This window comes from Carassius auratus, chromosome 25, assembly GCF_003368295.1.
Source record: "Carassius auratus strain Wakin chromosome 25, ASM336829v1, whole genome shotgun sequence".
In the NCBI taxonomy this organism is placed as follows: domain Eukaryota; kingdom Metazoa; phylum Chordata; class Actinopteri; order Cypriniformes; family Cyprinidae; genus Carassius; species Carassius auratus.
The window spans coordinates 7938276-7958399 of record NC_039267.1 but is presented as its reverse complement, the minus strand read 5'-3'; the positions used below and the strand labels follow the sequence as shown (position 1 = coordinate 7958399).

The 20124-nt window shown below is 37.9% G+C and overlaps 1 protein-coding gene and 1 pseudogene across 2 annotated transcripts in view; both read left to right on the top strand.

Annotated features, from left to right (window-relative positions):
- The window catches only part of LOC113042821 (general transcription factor IIH subunit 1-like), a 33109-nt pseudogene extending 20246 nt beyond the window's left edge, over window positions 1-12863 (top strand).
- The window catches only part of LOC113043179 (plexin-B2-like), a 157078-nt gene continuing 142036 nt past the window's right edge, over window positions 5083-20124 (top strand). For both annotated transcript variants that reach the window (XM_026202400.1, XM_026202399.1), the window contains exon 1: window positions 5083-5410. The gene's annotated coding sequence lies outside the window, so the exon portion shown is untranslated. The remainder of the gene's footprint in view (window positions 5411-20124) is intronic.

Here is a 20124-nt window from a genome sequence, read left to right as displayed (position 1 = left end):
TCATCATCTCTCACTCCACTGAGTCAGAAAGCGACACAACTCTCAAACACAAACGGCCGACGAACAAAACCAACAGATGCAAGTGTGGACGCATGAACGGAGCTGATCTTAAAGCACGCAGGTGGGCATACCTGCGCAACACAATTAGCACATGCAGCTGGTCAAAAGCAGGATCTGATTCTTCAAACACACACACACAAAAGTCTACAAACTGTCTGTTGGGATGCACTGCGTTTTTCATCTAAACTGCCAGCCATTATGAAATTTAACTAACAAAAAGCACACAGTAAGAAAAATCATTCTATAGGTTTGTAAATGTATAAAAAAAAATCTTAAAAAATAGGGTACAGAGTGTTTTACCTGTATTTTAAATTTTGCACTTTATTGCGTAAATGTCCATAAAATTAATTAATAATGTCATGGCATTTTCCAATATATATTTAGATATTATTTATTAGCAACTAGTTTAACATTTAAAAAATGCAAAATGTAAAAAAAAAAAAGTCTAAATTAACTGGTTTTATTGAAGACAAAGATATTTTTAATAACACTGAATCAGCCTAAATTAATTCATGATTAATTATGAAAACTAGTGGCTCTTTATAGTAGCACTTGCAGGTTATGAAAGATTACAAATAGCTTATAGAGAATACTTTTTTAGATGTTACTTAATTTTTTTGTGTGCTGTTTGCATTTACTCATTTTTATTGGTTGCGTATTAAGCAGCTAATATTAATTCTAATCAGTTCTTTGTTTAATTTAATTAAATAATCATTGCTTGTATTGTGTTGCCACGATTGTATTGAGTGTACTGTGTGCTAACTATGATAAAATAAAGTTTTGGACATCCTATAAAGCCTATAAACTGGCTCTGGTCTTAGCCTGGTCTGGTCTGGTTTCTGATGAACTTTGTGCACTTTTCAACTTTTTTCTTAAACCATGATCATCAAACCAGGTTGGGCTGGATAAAGCATTTTTAGATGTCATATCTGTAGAGGTACTCTTCAAAAGTGACATGTTTTTACAGGATAACTTGACAGAGCATGTTAAAATGGTGGAGTTTGTGATGTGAAATAGTTAAGAAAACGCAAACAGGTGTCCTGACATGTTGACAGGGCTTACTGCATATACACACATTAATATTGTGACATTTTTCTCATTTTAAAAAACGCTAATTAGGCCTACTGTATTTGCATTACTGTAATGGGTAGGTTTAGGTTTGGGGTAGGTGTAGACGTTAATAAAACACAATCTAATAGGTAGAAAAATGACTGAATGAAAATGAAACGGTTTTCTGGCAATAGCTGCCTTCTAGCCACAAGCCCACAACAATGCATAGGATAATTATTTGCATTACTGTAAGGGTAGGTTTGGTGTAGATGTTAATCTTTCCCCATGCCCCGGAAAGCCACCTGACTGGGACGATTTACAGGCCCCATGATCCTTCACATCGAGTCTGAAGCTCCAGAGAGGGAAAAAGCAGCCGGAAAATTCGGATGTCAGGGAAGTAAATCATTATGAATCAGGCTATGAAAACGGAATCGGCAGTAAGGCCGTATTGACTTTCTGTCTCAAGGTCTTGAAAGAGGATAGATGAGGAATTCACTTTTTTTATGGGTAGTTAAATTTAATCAAGGTCTTTTTCAGGTTTAGGACACACTCGTGTGCACGAGCACGCGTTGCTCGCCTCGGCCAGTAGAGGGCGCTCTAACGGCGTCGAGTGCGCGCACCTGAGCACAGACAGATGGAAACGATCCTTTATTGATCCCTGAAGGTAAATTCAGTGCAAAACGGCAGGAACGTCAAATAAAGTGTGCATAAATACATAAATTTCAACAAACAGCACTAAACATTACATAGAGTGCAGCCAATTGTGTCAAATTGGGCCATATTTAAGTCCCACAGCATCTGTTAGTGCCGTCAAAATAAACGAAATAAAATACACAAATAGCAACTGAGCTGAAGGTTATGGCTTAATATAAATGATTGTTCAGTATTTTATTTCCCAAATGAACATACAGTCAAACATAGGCCTATACAAATCTATATAGCCACCATGATGTTTACAGTGGTACATCCCTCACGAAAATTAACCACTGTTTATTTATAGCAAAAGTGTAGTAACCATGTTTATTGGTGTATTGATTACCATTTGTATAACCACAGTTTTACCACAAATACCACGGTTAAACTATGGTTAGCATAGCAATTTGTGATTGGCTAGTAGGCTAACCCTGTTTTTTTGGGGGGGTTTTATTTGTAGTAAAATCATGGTTTATTTTCGTAAGGGATACTTACAAAAACATGGTGCTTTTTGTGTGCATGGTCTAGTCTAGTTTTAAGAGGTGATGTAGTTTTTAAATATATTTTTGGATTTAACCTCTGACTTAGATATTTCTGTTACAGCGTCACGATCTGCTGTTGTGCAAAACTGTGTTGTTTAACAATCCAGTCACACTTAAAATAATCCAGACGCACATGTGTCTGTCTGCTCCGGCCTGTTACTCATCACTCACATGGTTGCCAGTGAAGGCCTTTTCTCTGCACGGATCTCATTACCCAATCTCTCTCTTTTTCATTTTCCTGTTTTCCTGTCTCTCTCTCTCGCGCGCGCTTCCGTCTTGTGTACAGATGCCTCAGCTGTAAGTCTGACTCAGGGCCGCCACTCTTGATTCATCCCATGAGTCTTTGGGGCAGTGTCCTCTCTCTTCCCAGACATCGCATTTGCATAACCATAAATCACTCACCAAAAGTGACACTCCGTAAACAGTGAGGCTCTGGATCTCGGCCTCTTTCTTTGTTTCAGCTACAGGTTTCAATCAAAATAAAGAGATGGATCTTATAAAGCATAGCCTAGTTCACCCAAAAATAAAAATTAGCCCATGATTTACTCACCCTCAAGCCATAGGTATATACAACTTTCTTCGTTCATATGAATACAATCAGGGTTATATTAAAGAAAAGTCTTGATTCTTCCAAACTTTATCATGGCATTAAGTAGTGGTCCAGATTTTGAAGGAAAATAAAGTGCATTATTCCATCAAAAAAAGTGCTCCACATGGCTCTGAGGGGTTAATAAAGGCCTTCTTAAAGGAACCAATGCTCTTGTGTAAGAAAAATATCCATATTTAAAACTTTATAAACCGTAATCTCCAGCGGATGATGTAGGACATATACGAACGCGGTGACCAAAATCCAAATAAGACATACATTTACTGTATAATATTCTATAAATTAATTTTAACATTTTATTTATTTTGCATCGTCCCATTAATTTCATGACAGTTATGCACATCCTTCCTCCCATTCTCATTACCGTAAATGCATAAAAAAATTATTCTCTGTAATAGGAATTCTATTATATTATTTAAATAATCTTAAAATATGAATGTAAAATTATTTATTTGTCATTTAGCACATCCTTCCTCAGATTCTCATTACCGCAACACAAAAATCTTATTCCCTTAAATAAAAATTATATATTTAGTATAGTTTTGTTATAATATAATACACATTATATTATTAATGTAAAATATCATATTTTATATTTAACTCTTAAAAAACTAATTAAGATAAAAACATAAACGTAAAACATCCAGAATCCTTACGGTAGTGAGAATTTGAGTTTAATTGTTTGTGAAAATGATGCAAAACATCTGAATGGTCTTAGGTTTACTTTTCTCTTCATGAAGAAGATGATTTTGTGCATGGCTGTGAAGGGGCGTACAGTACATGTGGAAATGGATCTGGAGATGACGTGTGGATATCAGGTTCATGTAATGACATGTTCGATGTCTCTTGGGTCCTGCACAAGAATGCTGGCCGAGAGCGTTTAGAAACAGCCCTTTAATTTACAGCCCCATACAAGAGAATCCCGTATAGAGATCTGGGTTTGACATCTTGTGTTTGATTGAACACTTCATATTTTGCTTCCCCACACAGGGAGACAGAAATAGGATAATTTATTGTAAGCCCCCTGACAGGAATAAACTACACCGTGTCCCACTACGGGGAGATGGATGCGACTGTGTTACACTTTCACAGGTGACTTGAACTGTTGACAGATGATACACTCGACAGAGTTTGATCCGTCAGAACACTGAAAGTTGTTTTAGTTCTGCTGAATGCTGAGTGTGCTGCATAAAACTATATATGAAAACTCAAATAAAACTAATTAAAATAGTACAGACAGCAGGGGTACCATGGTATCAGAGGGTAGTATTATGGTTCTTAGATAGATAGATAGATGGATGGATGGATGGATAGATAATGTAATTGTTCAATTACAAAAAAAGTAGCTGTTATGGTACTTTCATATATATATATATATATATATATATATATATATATCATAGCACCATATTCATTACTATGGTATTTATATATTCCAAGGTACTTTCAAGGTAATATATGACCTTGTAGCAATAGCCAAAAATACATTGTAAACATCAAAATTACTGATTATTCTTTTATGCCAAAAATCAGGATATTAAGTAAAGATCATGTTCCGTGAAGGTATTTTGTGAATGCCTTACAATAAATATATCAGAACTGAATTTTTGATTAGTAATATGCATTGCTAAGGGCTTCATTTGGACATATTTAAAGGCGATTTTCTCAGTATGCTGATGTTTTTTTTTTTTTGCATCCTCAGATTCCAGATTTTCAAATATTTTCCTATCATAACAAACCATAAATCATTGGGAAGCCTATTTATTCAGCTTTCAGATTATGTATAAATCTCAGTTTCAGAGGACTGACCCTTATGACTGGTTAGTCCAGTGTCACGGATTGTAGTAGTATACACATCATGAAAAGACACGGCAAAAAACATAGTACTACCATGGTACTTTTATAAATCCCAGGACTAGAGCTTTGAAAGTAGTCAGTGTTGTGGAAGAGAAGCTCATTTCACTAATCTACACTGGATTAAAAGCACTTTTAGATCGAGCTCTCTCCTCCATCAGGTCCTCAGTTGTTTTGTGGTTTAAAGCTCTCTCAGCGCGGGGAAGGGGAGGAGACACACACACACACACACACACACACACACACACACACACACACACACACACACACACACACACACACACACTCAGCAGCTCCGTTCCTCCGTTCGCGAGTAACCGAGCAGGAGGAGGCGAGCGCGATCAGACCTCCAGGTGTGTGTAGATGCGCGCGCGCGCATGTGTGTGTATGTGTGTGTGTGTTCCAGTCACACCTGGTTGCATCATGTGATCAGATACCTGGGCGTGGAGCGAGCGTTCAGTGTGTCATTCGTTAACGGGAATCCCGGAACCGCAGATCTCTGTCTCTCCACGCGCGAGTGACATGTGAACTTTCCGTGCACCGGGAATCTATTCCTCTCAGTCTGAAGGGAGTCCGTGGTCTGGACGCTGCAACTACTGCCAAGGTGAGAATCATTCTGTGTGTGTTTGACGTGGAATATTGTGCATTGTACCTATTAAAGACCATAAAGCAGTTCGCGGTTGTGTTGGTTTCAGACACGGGACACGCATGTTGCATGTCAGATAATATATTGGTAATGTCGGTAGCCGTTTTAACATTCATTTCTTGAAACTAGAGTGTATTTATTTATTTATGTCCTTATTACTTCATGTAATGCTTTTCGATATGATCAGTAAGTATTCAACAGACTCTAGTATACAGTGTACGAACTAGTGTGTGACTTTCAGGTGGTCTACCGTTTTCGGGATGCAATCGGTTGTGGTTCGCTCGTCTCGCGCTGTAACGCTGATGTCTTTTGGCGCCCCTAGCGCTAACCGTCAGCTATCTTCAAGACGTTTTGTGTTCATTTGTAAATCTATTCAAGTGATTAGTAACGATTACTTTGTCGGTTTACTGTCTGATAATGATAACGGAAAGTGCTCGAGCGGCGTAGCCTTTTGTTGCTATAGCAATGCTTCCGTTTAGAACCCTAACTTGTAGCTATTCTTTCTTTTGTGGTACAGAAGTGTCTTTCAAACTTATTATACTATATATAACTTATACTATGTGTGTATATATATTACTCTCTCTCTCTCTCTCTCTCTCTCTCTCTCTCTCTCTATATATATATATATATATAAATAAAACCAAACCCTCATTAATCAAACCCTGCTATTTTGTTTTCCTTGGAAACTGTAGCAACAATTACTAATATTTTGCTACTAGTCACTTTCCCAGCAGTGGTGAGTAACTTCCATTATTGCTGCCAACAATTTATTTTTATTTTGTTATTAGTAACAGTTTCAATTTTAGTCATAATATTAATAAAGCTGCCAGATTTTTGTGTGTTCATATTGTCCAAGACCAAAGATATTTCCAAAACAGTCTAATTAGCTAGCCCCCCCCCCAATATCCATAGTGAAATGGAGTCAAATATTATTCCAAATATCAATTCTAGTATTTTATGCATGTATCATTTGCCATTTAATTGAATTATTTATGCTGTAACCCCTATGTGTCCACTACTAGTTATGACCACTATCTCTATTATAGATCAGTGGTTATGACCTTGATTTGTCTTAATGGACATGATGGATTTTTAATGGGTTGGATCTGGCTAATAGTGTTTCATATCTTTGCTTTGCTCTTCCACAGTTTTGTGATTCACAACCACTAGTTGTCTGTTCTGTACGTTTGAGGTTAAACTGTGCTTGTCGAACATCAGAGGACTCAGTTTTCGGTGCTTTTCCCACACTATTCACTCGCATTGCATGCGCTCTTGAGTGCAGAATACAACCGGTCCGGATGAGCTCTTTAACTGTGGAAATGGCACACTGGCTCCTTTCAGCCGGAGCTCTGAAGTTGTGCATTTATCACATTGTACCGCCGTGTTGTGCCTCTAAATTGTGTCTTTATTGGGCTCTATCCTGTATTTCTATGCAGTGAAAGAGAGGAGACATCCCAGGGGATTATCCTCATTAAATGCTTTAAACAAATGTGCCAGATTAGCTGGGTTCATTCTCCATGTGGGGGCAATGGAGGGTGTGGTGTGGTGAAAAGAACAACCCCAACAGCGGAAGGCAGCATCTTCATAAATGCACACCATCTGCGTGCACACACATGCTCCACGTAGCCGGCGTGAAATCAGGTCCTGCTCCTTCCTACAGCTCTCTGGCTTATCTGCCGTCCTTCGAGCATTTAGAATAGAGCGACTGTCCCTTATCTGAGCCGCGAAACGAGTGATGAATGTCCTCTCCGCACGGAGCTGAATGATTTCATTCACCTTCCGAATGTCCCTGTGTTTTACGCTCAGAAATCATCAATTACCCACAATCACCTGCAGGGCTGTCAGCGAAAGCACTTGGCCGGAGCACTTGTGTTTATCAAGCTAAATAAAGAAGTAGCATTTGTCTGATGTTAGCCTGGAGGAAAGCAGAATGGTGATGTTTAATGTCGTACATTCACCTTTTTCTCTTTGGCGGCACCCATGACTTCCTCTTTTCAGAAGGACCTGGTGTTCCATCAACAACTAATTATTCAGAATAGTTCGCCAAAGAAGAAATGGCACCGTACTGCCTTTTTTCCCCTGTGGTTTGGCCGATTACAGGCTTTTGAGCATGTGCTCATGTTGCCAGCTTGAGTCGGAGCGTCTTTGATTGGTCATTTTTGTTGCCTTCAACATGTCAGGCTGCTCTGCACTTAGAGTAATGCATGTTGAGACCAGAGATTCTTGGGAAAGTTGGATGCTTTTTTTCTCGTACTTGGGTGTTGAGTCTGGCTGCTCTGAAATGGCTTTTTTTTGCAGGGATATTCTGAAATAGTTTGGCAAGCGTTTTAACCCAACCCTGATGTTTCAGTCCAGAGAGAGACACTGAAACCTCTACTTTAGATTCCTCTCATAGTTTTAAATTTGACAGTGCATGCTCTAATAATTAGGTAAAGTCAATGCGATATAATAAATCACATTTCATGTTTGATAATAAAGTGGTATAAATCCTGAAATACAGAATCCAGAAAAAAAGTTAATAGACAACAAAATAAATAAACAGATATTATTGGTAATTTGACTGTGAAGTTTGTAGAAATTAAGTTTGATAAATTCATTTGATTGTACAAATTTGTTAAAATTTAATCAAACCATTTAAGTGTAAAATTACAGTGGAAAACATGGAATTTGTGAAGTAATAAATATTATTTTATAAAACTCTATTTCTAATAAGTAGGTTTGATTTGGAATGCAAAATATATCGGTACCATATCGGTTATCGGCTGATATAGTTTTTTATTATATTGTATGTTTAATTGGAGTGTCTATTTACACTAAGTGCAAATAGGCTGCTTTTTTGGCTGAAACTATTTACACTAACTCCGCCCACCATTGTGTGATTCTGATAGTCAAGACGGCAAAATGTCAGCTGCACTGGCGTAGATGGTAAAACATGGGATGTGCTCATTTTGATGCGATCACCCTGGGTTCGAATCTGCCTTTTGGCTAACTTTTTTTCTCCCTTTTCAAGTTTCACATAACATCAGAAAAGCATTTATTTTCGATGAAAATGAAGAATATAATCAAAAAGGTGCAAAGAAAGTATCGGTTAGGGTAGGTGTAGGGAGGGCTTTATTGTCCCAATAAGGTGGCATCCATTTATTAATTTGAATTCAAATTTACACAAGTTTTTATTGCATACTTTGTTTTACAAAGTACTACAATAACAAGGTGCAGATAATTGCTACTATTTGCAATAAATAGTAAAATTTAAACATAGTGTAAATAGAAGCTATAGCTATTTGCACTTAGTGTAAATAGCACATCACAAAAATAATCTGATATTTGCATTTAGTGTAAATGGTATATATCGCTAAGAAAATAGCAGCTGCCATATTTACTTGTTCATGCTTTTCCTCAAATGTATCATTTTAAAGTCACAAATAGTTAAATAACACAATCAAATGTAATATTTAATTGTGCTTTATAATGTTGGTATAGCAATTACAGTGCTTTGTATTTTAATTTATTTAGCCAAAATAACATAACTATTGAAAATAAATATCTGTGGATTTTTAATGTGATTTAGCAGATATTTCTATATTGAAATTGAGTTTTAAAACATTTATTTATTATCAGCCATTATTCATTGGATTTCAAAACAAAATTGTATTTGTAAAAGCCATTTATGTTGATTTATAACATGAAAATAATTATAGGCTTATCAGTGCCAACTATAAATGTAATTTTAAATTAATTTTACATTTTTCTTTTATACTCTCATTGCCTTGTTGTCTTTAGGTTTGTGAGTCAGTCCTATAAGGCCTCATCTTCAGGTTTAATCTGGCTATTATACCATCTTGGTGATGTGTGAAGTCGAGACAGTAGTCTTAAGTCCCCTGATTCCCCTAAGGCCCGAGTTACATCAGATTACAACAGCATTATGGGAAATGATGGGCATAAGGTGAGATCGCATTCATTCTCACACTTGCTAATCAACAGCTGGCCGCAGATCTGTACCGCCCTTGGGGTCTTTATGAAGCTTACAGCCGTATCATCACTCCAGCACCATAAATATATATATATAATTACATATACATAAACACATAAATACATACTTACATACACACCTCTACACCTCTGTAAGGTGACTAAACAAAGAAAGTTACATCATCTTTATCACACTTGTTCTTTCATTTCCTCCATCTTTTCTCTCTCTTTTCAAACCATCTGCTGATGGGCACAAAACCATTTCCTCAGCTTCGTTCTGGTCACGCAGATGGATTCCGAAAAAAAAAAAAAAAATCAGTGTTCTAGGGAAAATATGACACTGGAATGTGTGGGAGGGACTTTTGCAGATGCACACAAAAACCTTCGCCTGCAGGAGAACAAGATCTCCAGCTTTTGCTTCAAAGAGTCTGGTTACAAGCATAACATGCTATCAGTGCAGGCCGAGACTGTGGCGTAACATTACAGCCATGTGTGAGAAAGCCAGCGCTCTTCCCCTCAAGACACAGTGATGGCATCCCTGTCAAACCCACAGAAACGCTCTACTGTACGGAGAGAGACTTGGCCTGAGCCCAGGCGGGCACACCCTCTGGAGGAAATGGGGCAAGTGGGGATTAAACCCGGTTTTTGTATAAAAGGGAGAGCCTCCATTGACAGCCTTAATTAGTCTAAGACTTGCCTCATTCTGGGAAACTGCCAGGTCCTTGACTATTAAAGTGGAAAATCCAGTCGGCTTCCCCTTAAACGGCACCAATTTCAACACACCCTTTTGTTAGATTAGACCGAAAGTTTTCAGGCACGAGCTGTTACTGTTTTGGAAACTCTGTTAGAGTGGCTTAATTCAAGAGAACAAAACTTAAGAGATTTTTTTTGTTTTTGTTTTTGCCTATTAGGGCTGCAAGATAAATCGCATGCATTTATCACACTCATCTTGTCAGTAAAGCCAGTTCTGTGATTAGTAGTAAATCTCCTGCTCGTGCTTTCAGATGGAGCAGCATTTACTACACAGAGCTGTAGTACACTGACAAGCTATTTATCTGTTTTCATTATCGCATGCGTTACATCGCTGATAATGAACGCGATATTGTGTTGTGTAGTAAATGCTGCTCTATCTGAAAGCACGTGCTGGAGATTTACTACTAATCACAGAACTGGCTTTACTGACAAGATGCGCATGATAAATGCATGCGATTTATTGTGCGGGCCTATTGCTTATTATCGGCACCTGCAGAACTGAGCACAAAGCATGGTAGTTTTTCACAGACTTTGACACCCGTCATTGATAAAGTTCACAAAATTCAAAGAAATGCACATATCGGCACCATATCGATTTTAAACTGATTATTGAATTTTTTTGTCATTTTATACATATTTTTTATTTATATAATTTGAAGTTGTTCTTATTAAAAATGCTTTATAATATCTATAAGAGTTTAGGTCACAGTTTTAATTTTTTAATTCAGTAGAATCAAAAGTATTATAAATTATTTTATAATTCTTCTACTATTATTATTATTTATAATAATAATAATAATAATAATACAAATATTTTATTAATTAATATTTATACTAATATTTCTATATCATTTCTATAGGGGTTTTCTAAAATAACTTATATTTCTATATCATTTCTATAGGGTTTTTCTAAAATAACTTATGTTGTTTATTATTATAGTTCATTTATTTTTTTAATTTATTAGTTTCTTCTGATATTCCTATGACAAATTTTAAAAGAATGATTTGTTGTGATGCCTAAATTTACATTTAACATAAATGGTTAGTTTCAGCTTTATTTATTTATTATGCACATTAATAAGTTATCAGTTATAATGTCAAGAAAATTGTATTTGAAATTTTCTAACATTTCCACACTTCTAATCCATAATTTGCCTTCAAAAATGAAAACCGCACCAAAATGTAACTCCAGATTGTGTCTGGGCCTGTTATCAGAAGAGAAATCAGACTTGTCGGACAGTTTTGATGTTATATTAAGGCTGCCAAAATGTTTCCAGTGCAGTTTAACTAACGAAGGGTTGGGGTATTATTTCAAAAGCTCAGGTGAACTGAAGCGTGCTTTATTTATCTTTGCACGCAGATAGATTTTCCGCTTGAACCCGCCTCAGTCAAACGGATAAGTGCAAAATGATAGATCCGGAGGATGCATGTGACATCGCTGTTCCCTTCACCTTTGTCCCCCCGCCCCCCCAGATGTTCACTGGGGTACTGAAGGGTGTAATTCATTTCTGCAGTTCTATGTAATGTCTTGTTCAATCTTCAAACAGAGACTGCTTTTAATTACTGACACTACGCTTCTCATAATGTGGGGTTCCGTGTGGCGGTGTTTCGGGTGATGTTTGTGGGGTTTCTTAGCATGTTGAGGAGTAAATTCTCCAGGCTGTTAATTAAGGAATAGATGAGTCCCGGAGGAGCCAAAAACGCATGAGTGAAGGGTCAGATACTTGCCAAACAGCTGGAAACCAAGGTCACAGCAACCTGAGTGAAAAAGACTGAAGGAGGGGCAAACTGGCAAGATGTCTGCGAGGAGCTGAGTTGGTTGCCAAAGGAGGAGGTGGTATTTTATTTGAGACATTAATCCGAGTCTTTACGGTGGCTTTCCTTGGACTCAAGTGTGAAAGACACTCAAAGAAAAGCAGAACTGGTTCACACAGTATTTTCAGCTTGTCTTAAAAGGGTTCTGTTGTATTATGGCAATGCCGTTGTTTTTCCTTCCCTGTTAAAAAGATCAGCTCAGGCCAGCATTAATTTCCTTAAATGCCCTTTTTTAATATATGGTTTTTATGTTATTATGAACCGTATGAGCCTAAATTATTAATAAGACATAGACTGAATAGGAAAGTAGCTTTTTTTTGTAAATGCATAAAAAAAAGCAGATATGCGAGTTACCAAACCCAAACAACAAACTCTGGGCAGAATACTGTGCTATTAGAAAATATTGGATATGTTATAACTTTATTACCGATGACATGTCTTTGCTTCAATCAACAACCTTAACTGTACTGTACTCGCGTATGTGTGTGTGTGTGTATATAATTTTTTTTTTTTTTTGCCATTAATTTTTTATAATGCAGTAAGGTTTTTGTTTGCACAAGGAGTCTGACAGCAGCCAGTGCTGCACAGAGATCTGAACTGATCATCATCAGTCTGTGATGAGCTCGTGAGGTCGTGACCTTTGTATGCGATACTACTCATGTGGGGCGATGAGTCTATACTTCCAGACTAGCAGTGGTGCTGGTGCCTGTAGCGCGTGCGGGGAGCCAGACGTGTGTTTGGAGGTGACCCTGACGGCTCCAGCAGCAGGCCGCAGGCTTGTGGAGGTGGAGGGGAACACTTGTGCTGCTCTGGGACTCTCTGCGGAAACATTCCTGAGCTGATTCCCGGCCAGGAATTCCAGTTATGTGCATGAAACCAGACAGACAGAGAGGTGGCCGCTTCCAGACGACGAGGCCTTTGATTTGCGTGTTTGTTGTTTTGCTTCCTGACCTTTGCAACGGCAAATCTGAGTGACTCTTTTCTTTACTTCCTTTGCTTTTTCATAACTCAAAATATGTAATTTTCTAAAATATATATTTAAAATACATATTTTACAGTTCACTGCTATGCAGATTGATCATAGACCAAGCTAAAAGGCTTCTTACCAATGGCAATACTTCACAAAACTTAACATCTACCACAGTTTATCAAGGATTGAATGCAAAATGTTTCTATTTTACATCTTTTCAGTCAAATGTAATTTATTCAATATTTCGGACCTTTAAACCAGGTGAGGGGTGTAAATCTAGCTTCACCAAATTGGGCTGAAAGATTTACACGCGAGTACATATTTGTCTGCCATTGGTCAGCCAAGCAGATAGCCCCACCTTCAACTATCACCACTGGTTGAGCCATTCTGGTTGAGATGCTCCAACCAATAGACTTTTGTCTTATAATCATTTTGGCATATTAAACTGGGAGAGAAGAAAGCATTTTAACATCTAAAAGAATTACACACTCTAGCTTTAAATGAAAGAGAAGGATGTAAATGAGACAAAAGCAGTTCCTTCTGGCCGTTTTGTGCTTTTTTCATATCCCTTGCCTAATTTTCTTGTTCCTCACATCCCCACGGTTTCACTTCTCTTCTGTTCTTCAGTTTTTTGTGATGCTCTCTGTTTGTATTTTTCTCCCCCTCCTTTATCTGACTGTCGCGGTGCCTCGGGCTCAGGATCCGTCCTCGGATCCGTGGCTCCGCTGATGGTGTCGTTACAGTTGTGTGTCTTCGGTGTGTCTCCAGCCGTCCGGGTGCGTGTAGACTGATCCAATCGGACACGCACCCCACTCCATCTGACTCATCTGGGTCGAGACTCAGCCATGTTGACCCATGGCTCTTCATATAAACACACATTTCTCATGCCTGTCCCACTATTTACACCTGTTTACCAAACATGCGACAGCTACGGGTAAATACTTTCAAATTTACCATGGTACAATTTGTGTACCTTAGTATTTGGCCTATTTTTTTGGGTGGGGGGAGGGGTAGCACTACCATAGTATTTTGAGCAAATAACATTGTTATCCTGAGAATAAGCATAATACATGTAAAAGAAAAAGGGGGAAAAAGAAGTATATTACCAAGGTACTATTTTGTTGTTTTGAGTGCTGTGAGGGATGGCAAAAATATGGTTTTTACTATGGTATACGTCTTAAAAAAGAACAGTGGTACATTTTGGCAATTAGCAAATGCCATTGTATATGCATTTTACTACCATGGTATATTTCAAAGTACAATATTTCCATCTATTAAATATTTTCCTGAGGAATGTTAGAACATTACCTTGGTATATGTCTAATAACATGGCTTTACCATGGTACATGTCCAAATTAACACAATGATAGTACCATGTTACCTTTTGGCAAATACAATTTTACATGAATTTCAGTAATGTGGTATGTTTCAAAGAACCATAGTATTGCCACCTGATACCTCCACTGTACTTTTTTGTGAGGGATGGCACAATTACTTGTATATGCCCACGAATGTGGTTTTACCATGGTAAACATCCCCAAAACATGGTAAGGCTATAGAAGTTTATTGGAAGTATTAATGTATATTGAATGAAATGTGCATAAAAGTGCAATGTACCAAAATTAGTAGTTTTGTATCTGTGCTTAAAAAAAAAAAAGTGGTAATACCATGGTACTTTTTGATAAATACCATGGTATATTTCAATGTACCATATAGTACTACCATCATACTATTATTGTATAACCACAGTGGGTTTTTGACATGGCACATGCATGGATTTACCATGGTATGTGTCCCAAAAAAAACATAGTAAGTCTACTTATGGTAGGGTACATTTTGTAAATGGAAAGAGTGTATTGAATAATAGATGCTAATACCAATATATACTATGCTTTAAGCTTTTTACATAGCCAAAAACTATGGTAATACCACAGTACTGTTTTGTAAAACTACACTGAATACACAAGTGTTGCTCTGTTTCACTATGATGTGTGAGATTTATTCTTTTGTGTATTTCACACCCTAGATCTTTGCTAACGTTATAGAATCCATCGCCTTTAGGCGGCGTCCCAGATTACCAAGGTAGTGTTCAGCAAAGCTTTAGTCTCTGTGGACTAGTTTCCTGACTTTAAACTTAAACAAATGGTTGCCTTTAAGCAAATGACATCACAGTCTGTGCCACAGACCCCATAAACATGTCTAAACACACGCTAACAACCGCTCACAGATGCTAAAAACACTCTACCCTTCATTTGACGCAACACCACGCAGTTATACATACAATAACCCACTTCTCAAACCCATGCACAGACAGTTCCTATGTCATTGTTAAGGTGTTAGCATGTGTTTGAGGTTGGCATCATTTTAATCTGACGCTGTTCAGACCTTTAATTATTGTGATTTAGCATTAGAAGGGCTGTGGTGTGCTCTTGGCTCCTGAATGCAGCTATCATATGCTGTTGGCACTAAGCTAACGCATGGTTAAATGGGAAATAAGCATTTTGCTTTTTCCAGATGCTCTCTCAGGAAATGCAGACGGGCTCCTCTGCACAAGATTAGCTTGTTTGTCTGCTAATCGGCTAAATCGGACTTGTCGTGTTTGGGCCTACCAGCATTTCAGAAATAGTTTGTTTTTAGACTTTGATGCTGGTCATATAGAGTTTAATGATTGCATCTGTTGGGATATTTAGGGAATAGCTCAATTCCCTCCTTTGTTTCTCCTTTTTACAGGCGGTTTTTGGGTGGATCATTTTAGAGTTGTTCCGATTCCGATACTAGTATCGGAAATATCTCCGATACCACAACAAATTCTGGCATCGGCATCGGCGAGTACATGAACCCATATACCGATCCGATACCATTTTCTTAAAAAATACCTAGTTATGACCGCAAGCTTTGCCTAACCGCTGCACGGTTCTTCTTCGCTGCTCAAAATGCATTGAAAACACAGGAAGTTGTGCTGTGTTGCCACAAGCAACCCCTGTTTAGAGCAGCGAAGAAGAAATGAAAACGCGTTAGCAGCCCTTATCTATATATGACTGGATCACTCATCACATTCTAAACTGCCAAAACACAGTGAAGCCGCTACTATATTATAGATCAGTGGTTAGCAGTATGTCTCTGTAGTACCGGTAGTTACAGACTCTCAAGTATATTCAGTACCGGCAGCTGCGTTCAGTCGCTTCCGTGTTAGTCAAAGCGCAGGGCTCCAGACAGTAGCCGAATATATACTAGTGTCTGTGAATATTAAACTGCAAAATACTATTTAAATATTACTCCCGCAAAATCTACATCTCTGTGGGTGACTGGCACAGATGCGCGAGAGCTCGCTGTTTTGTAGTCTCTGCTGTGTGTCATGAGGACACGAACGCATAAACCGTCACTTCATGAGAATTTACCGTTTCATTTGAGAATACTGTCATATCATAAACACAGACACTCAAAGATCTTCATGGCAGCCCATTAAAATAAATGTTTGGTTTACATGAGTAAATTGACAATATATAAAGCTACTGTTGTAGCCTACAGTAATAATAATACGTCTCTATAATAATAATAATTATGCCTAGATGGTTGCTTGTTTTTTACTTGTTTTGTTGTAAAGAGATTATCTGATTAATAGATCTTTTTTTATATTCCTAGACTTATTTGTTGCAGTTTTTTTATACAGTTATATTGTAAAACTTAAATACCTTTTTTAGTTTGCGGTGTTAGATTTTTGGCTGCATTTGAAGTTCTTTTTTGCATATGAAAATAAATAATACTGTCAAATTCATGTTAGATAATAAAAATACTGTAATAAATACAGTAGTTCACCATGTATTTGTTCATGTTTTATTGAGGGATCTGTCTGAAGCACACCATAAAAAGAATTCTAGCAATTTACACAGGGCTAGTAGTATATACAGCTGTATATACAGATACACACCCAGGTATCGGATCAGTACTCGGTATCGGCCGATACCCTGAGCCCAGGTATCGGAATCGGTATCGGGAAGAGAAAAAGGGTATCGGAACATCTCTAGATCATTTACTTTTCCAACTGTTGTGAAGTTGATCCTTCCACCTCGTTTAGTGACGGATGCTGTTTATATGAAGTAGTAATAAAAACAGCCTGCTATTCATCATGTACTTTCACTGCCTTCATTTGCATAACCTCTAAAAATCACAATTCAGTCCTTAATGTGACTGTTATGAAAGTATGCAAAACATTGACTGCTAATGTCAGCTTTTTGTTAACGATTCTGTGACCTTCCCATGAAAAGTAAAGTGTGAAAACTTATCGAACGCTGCTTCAGATGCTTCACCTGAAGTTCCCTGGTTTTCCTGCAGAGATGCTTTTATTGGTCTGGGGGTGGATGATACTTCACCGTAATCCACAATATATTGTCTCTCCTCTCAGACATGCTCAGGGTTTTAGTGTGAGAAATTTGAATCTGAGGTGATTATGGGTTTTTCTCAGAGTTGAGATATTCTTCACTGCTGTTCTTGGAATTCAGGTTGTCTGACAAGACAAAAAAAAAAAAACCTTTTTATGATTTGAAATATGTGTTAGATGCTTCTGTGGATTTAAAAAAATGTGTGTTATGAGTATTCGATGTACCCATGTAAGTACTATTGGAGTTCTTGGTTCGGTCTTATTAAAACTCAACTCTGGTTTCTTTAAAAAAAAAAGTGTCACAATGAGACTATTATTGACATCCAGTAAGAGTTAGAAAATGAATATGAATAATTGCAGCTCAGATCATTCAATATTGTATCGGAGTGCATATCTGAATTTTGCTTTAAGATTGGTACTGGATTTGAGGCTTGAGTTCATGTTGAAATCTCTAAAATGTACTACTTAGAGAAGTTTGAGATTATTTGGTATGAAATTCAAGTTCATTTGTATAGCATTTTTTTTTTTGTTAGTTCTGTATGTTGTTTCAGGGTTAGCATCATCTGAGGTCCTCTGAGGGGTTGGCATCTCTTCTCAGGTGTTCTGGATCCAGACTGGAGCTTGTGTAAATCCTAGTTACCATGGGATGTTAATCCCGTGGCAAAAACAGAGAAACAGTAAGGGACATAATTAGCTTATTTAATTATTTGTTCAGCCCAATCTAAGGAATAATGTGCATTTGTTCAGATATAACTGCAGTACAAGATTATTAGATGCATTATTTGAATGCTTGGCCAAAGATATGTACAAATAGTGTAAAATTGGGGAAATATGATAATGTTTTCTTGACATGGTAAGGACTCTAGCTGCTGCATTTTGGACTACCTGTAGCTTGTTTATTGAAGAAGCAGGACAACCACCTAGAAGTGCATTGCAATAGTCCAGTCTAGAGGTCATGGATGCATGAACTAGCTTTTCTGCATCAGAAACAGATAACATGTTTCATAGCTTGGCAATGTTTCTAAGATGGAAGAATGCTGTTTTTGTAACATGGGAAATATGGTTTTCAAAAGACAAGTTGCTATCTAATATGACAACCTGATTTTCTGTGTACTGTTTCATTAATTTTTTGGGGTCCAATCAGCATAACAGTGGAAACTAATCCCATGTTTTCTAATAATATTACCAAGAGGCAAAATGTATATGTAAAAAAGCAGAGGACCTAGGAAAGATCCTTGTGGCACTCCATACTTTACTGGTGATAATTAAGTTGACTCCGCGTTTAAACAAAATGGTAGCGATCGGACAGGAAGGATCTAAACCATCTTAAAGCCTGCTCTTGAATACCTGTACTGTTTTGTTATCAATCTATGAGTATATGTCATGATCTATAGTGTCGACCGCAGCACTAAGATCAGGTAAAACTAGCAATGAGATGCAGCCTTGGTCTGACGCAAGAAGCAAGTCAATTTGTAATTTTAATGAAACCTGATGAGTTTGATGAGATGTGTTTAAGTACATTAAGAGACGTATCACTGACAGTTGCTTTTTGAAGATCTTGAGATTATTTGGTATTGGATTTGATGAAGCATTTGGGTTCCGATTGAGCTCTCTGACATTTTTCTTCCTGGAAATTTTTTTTTTTAGATAATTTGGCATTGGACTTGTGCATATTGGGACCTCCGATGTTTTAATCTTAGCAAAGTTTGAGACATTGTTCAAGATCTCATCCGAAGAAAATGTGAGATTACAGGGCCTTTTTCTCATAATAAAAGTCTGGATTTGCTCTCTAGAGAATCTCAGAGAAATGTTTGAGATATTACAGAGATCTCAATTGCCGTTGTTCTTTCCCAAAGGCCCTTTTAACCAACTCCATCCAGATGTAAAGTAACAGAGCAAGGAACCGACTGGATTTGTGGCACAAATACAACCTCCAAATTGGGTCTGCGCTGGCTACTTTCCTCATTGACACCAGATCTTGTTAGAGATCTCCCTGTAAGCTCATTAAACAAAACGTTGGCACTGTGTGACATGCAGTCAGTGACTGAGAGAGTGACCAGAGCTTAGTCTGAGGACTCGTTCACTCTTGATTTTTACCGCAATTTCCCATCTTTTAAGTACAGTGGTCAAAACTCCTGCAGGGTTAAATGGCTTCTACAAGCATGCGCTTTAAGTGTCTAACTAAAAATAACGCTGCGACTCCAGAAGTAATTGCGGTGGAGAGGCTAATGGTGTGGCTAGCCCCCCTGTCGAGCCCAGTGGCAAGACCTTTCTCTCACTGATAGGTTTTAAGACCTGAGGATTCGATTTCGACTGACAAGAGCTCTGACTGAAAGCTGGAGCCAAACATCGGGCTGCTGTTTTCATTCACAACAACGCTGATCGATTTTGTTTACCCGAGTATTATTTCACACGTTCACAATCCCAATTTCTTTTTGCTTTTATAAATCCTGTGAGTTCTTTTTTGTTCAAGGTTTTTGTTCCCCAGCCCGAGGCGGGGGGAGTATGTTCCAGACGGATCCATGAATTCCTCATCGCTAAATCTGTTAGCTGATCAATAATTCAGTCTCGATCCAATCTCACCTGCGTCTCTGCGGCCCTCACCTCAACGAGACGGACCGTCCTTGAGCCAAGCACGTGTGGAAGCGCATTAGAGTGTGTCTGTGTCTGCCGCACATTTCCCTCAGGCGCGCTGGTGCATCAAAGGAAGCGATCTCTGTACCAGGTAAGGGACACGTGGCGGCGCCAATCTAACTGTTGTGATTAGTAGAGCCGGTTGAGGGAGGT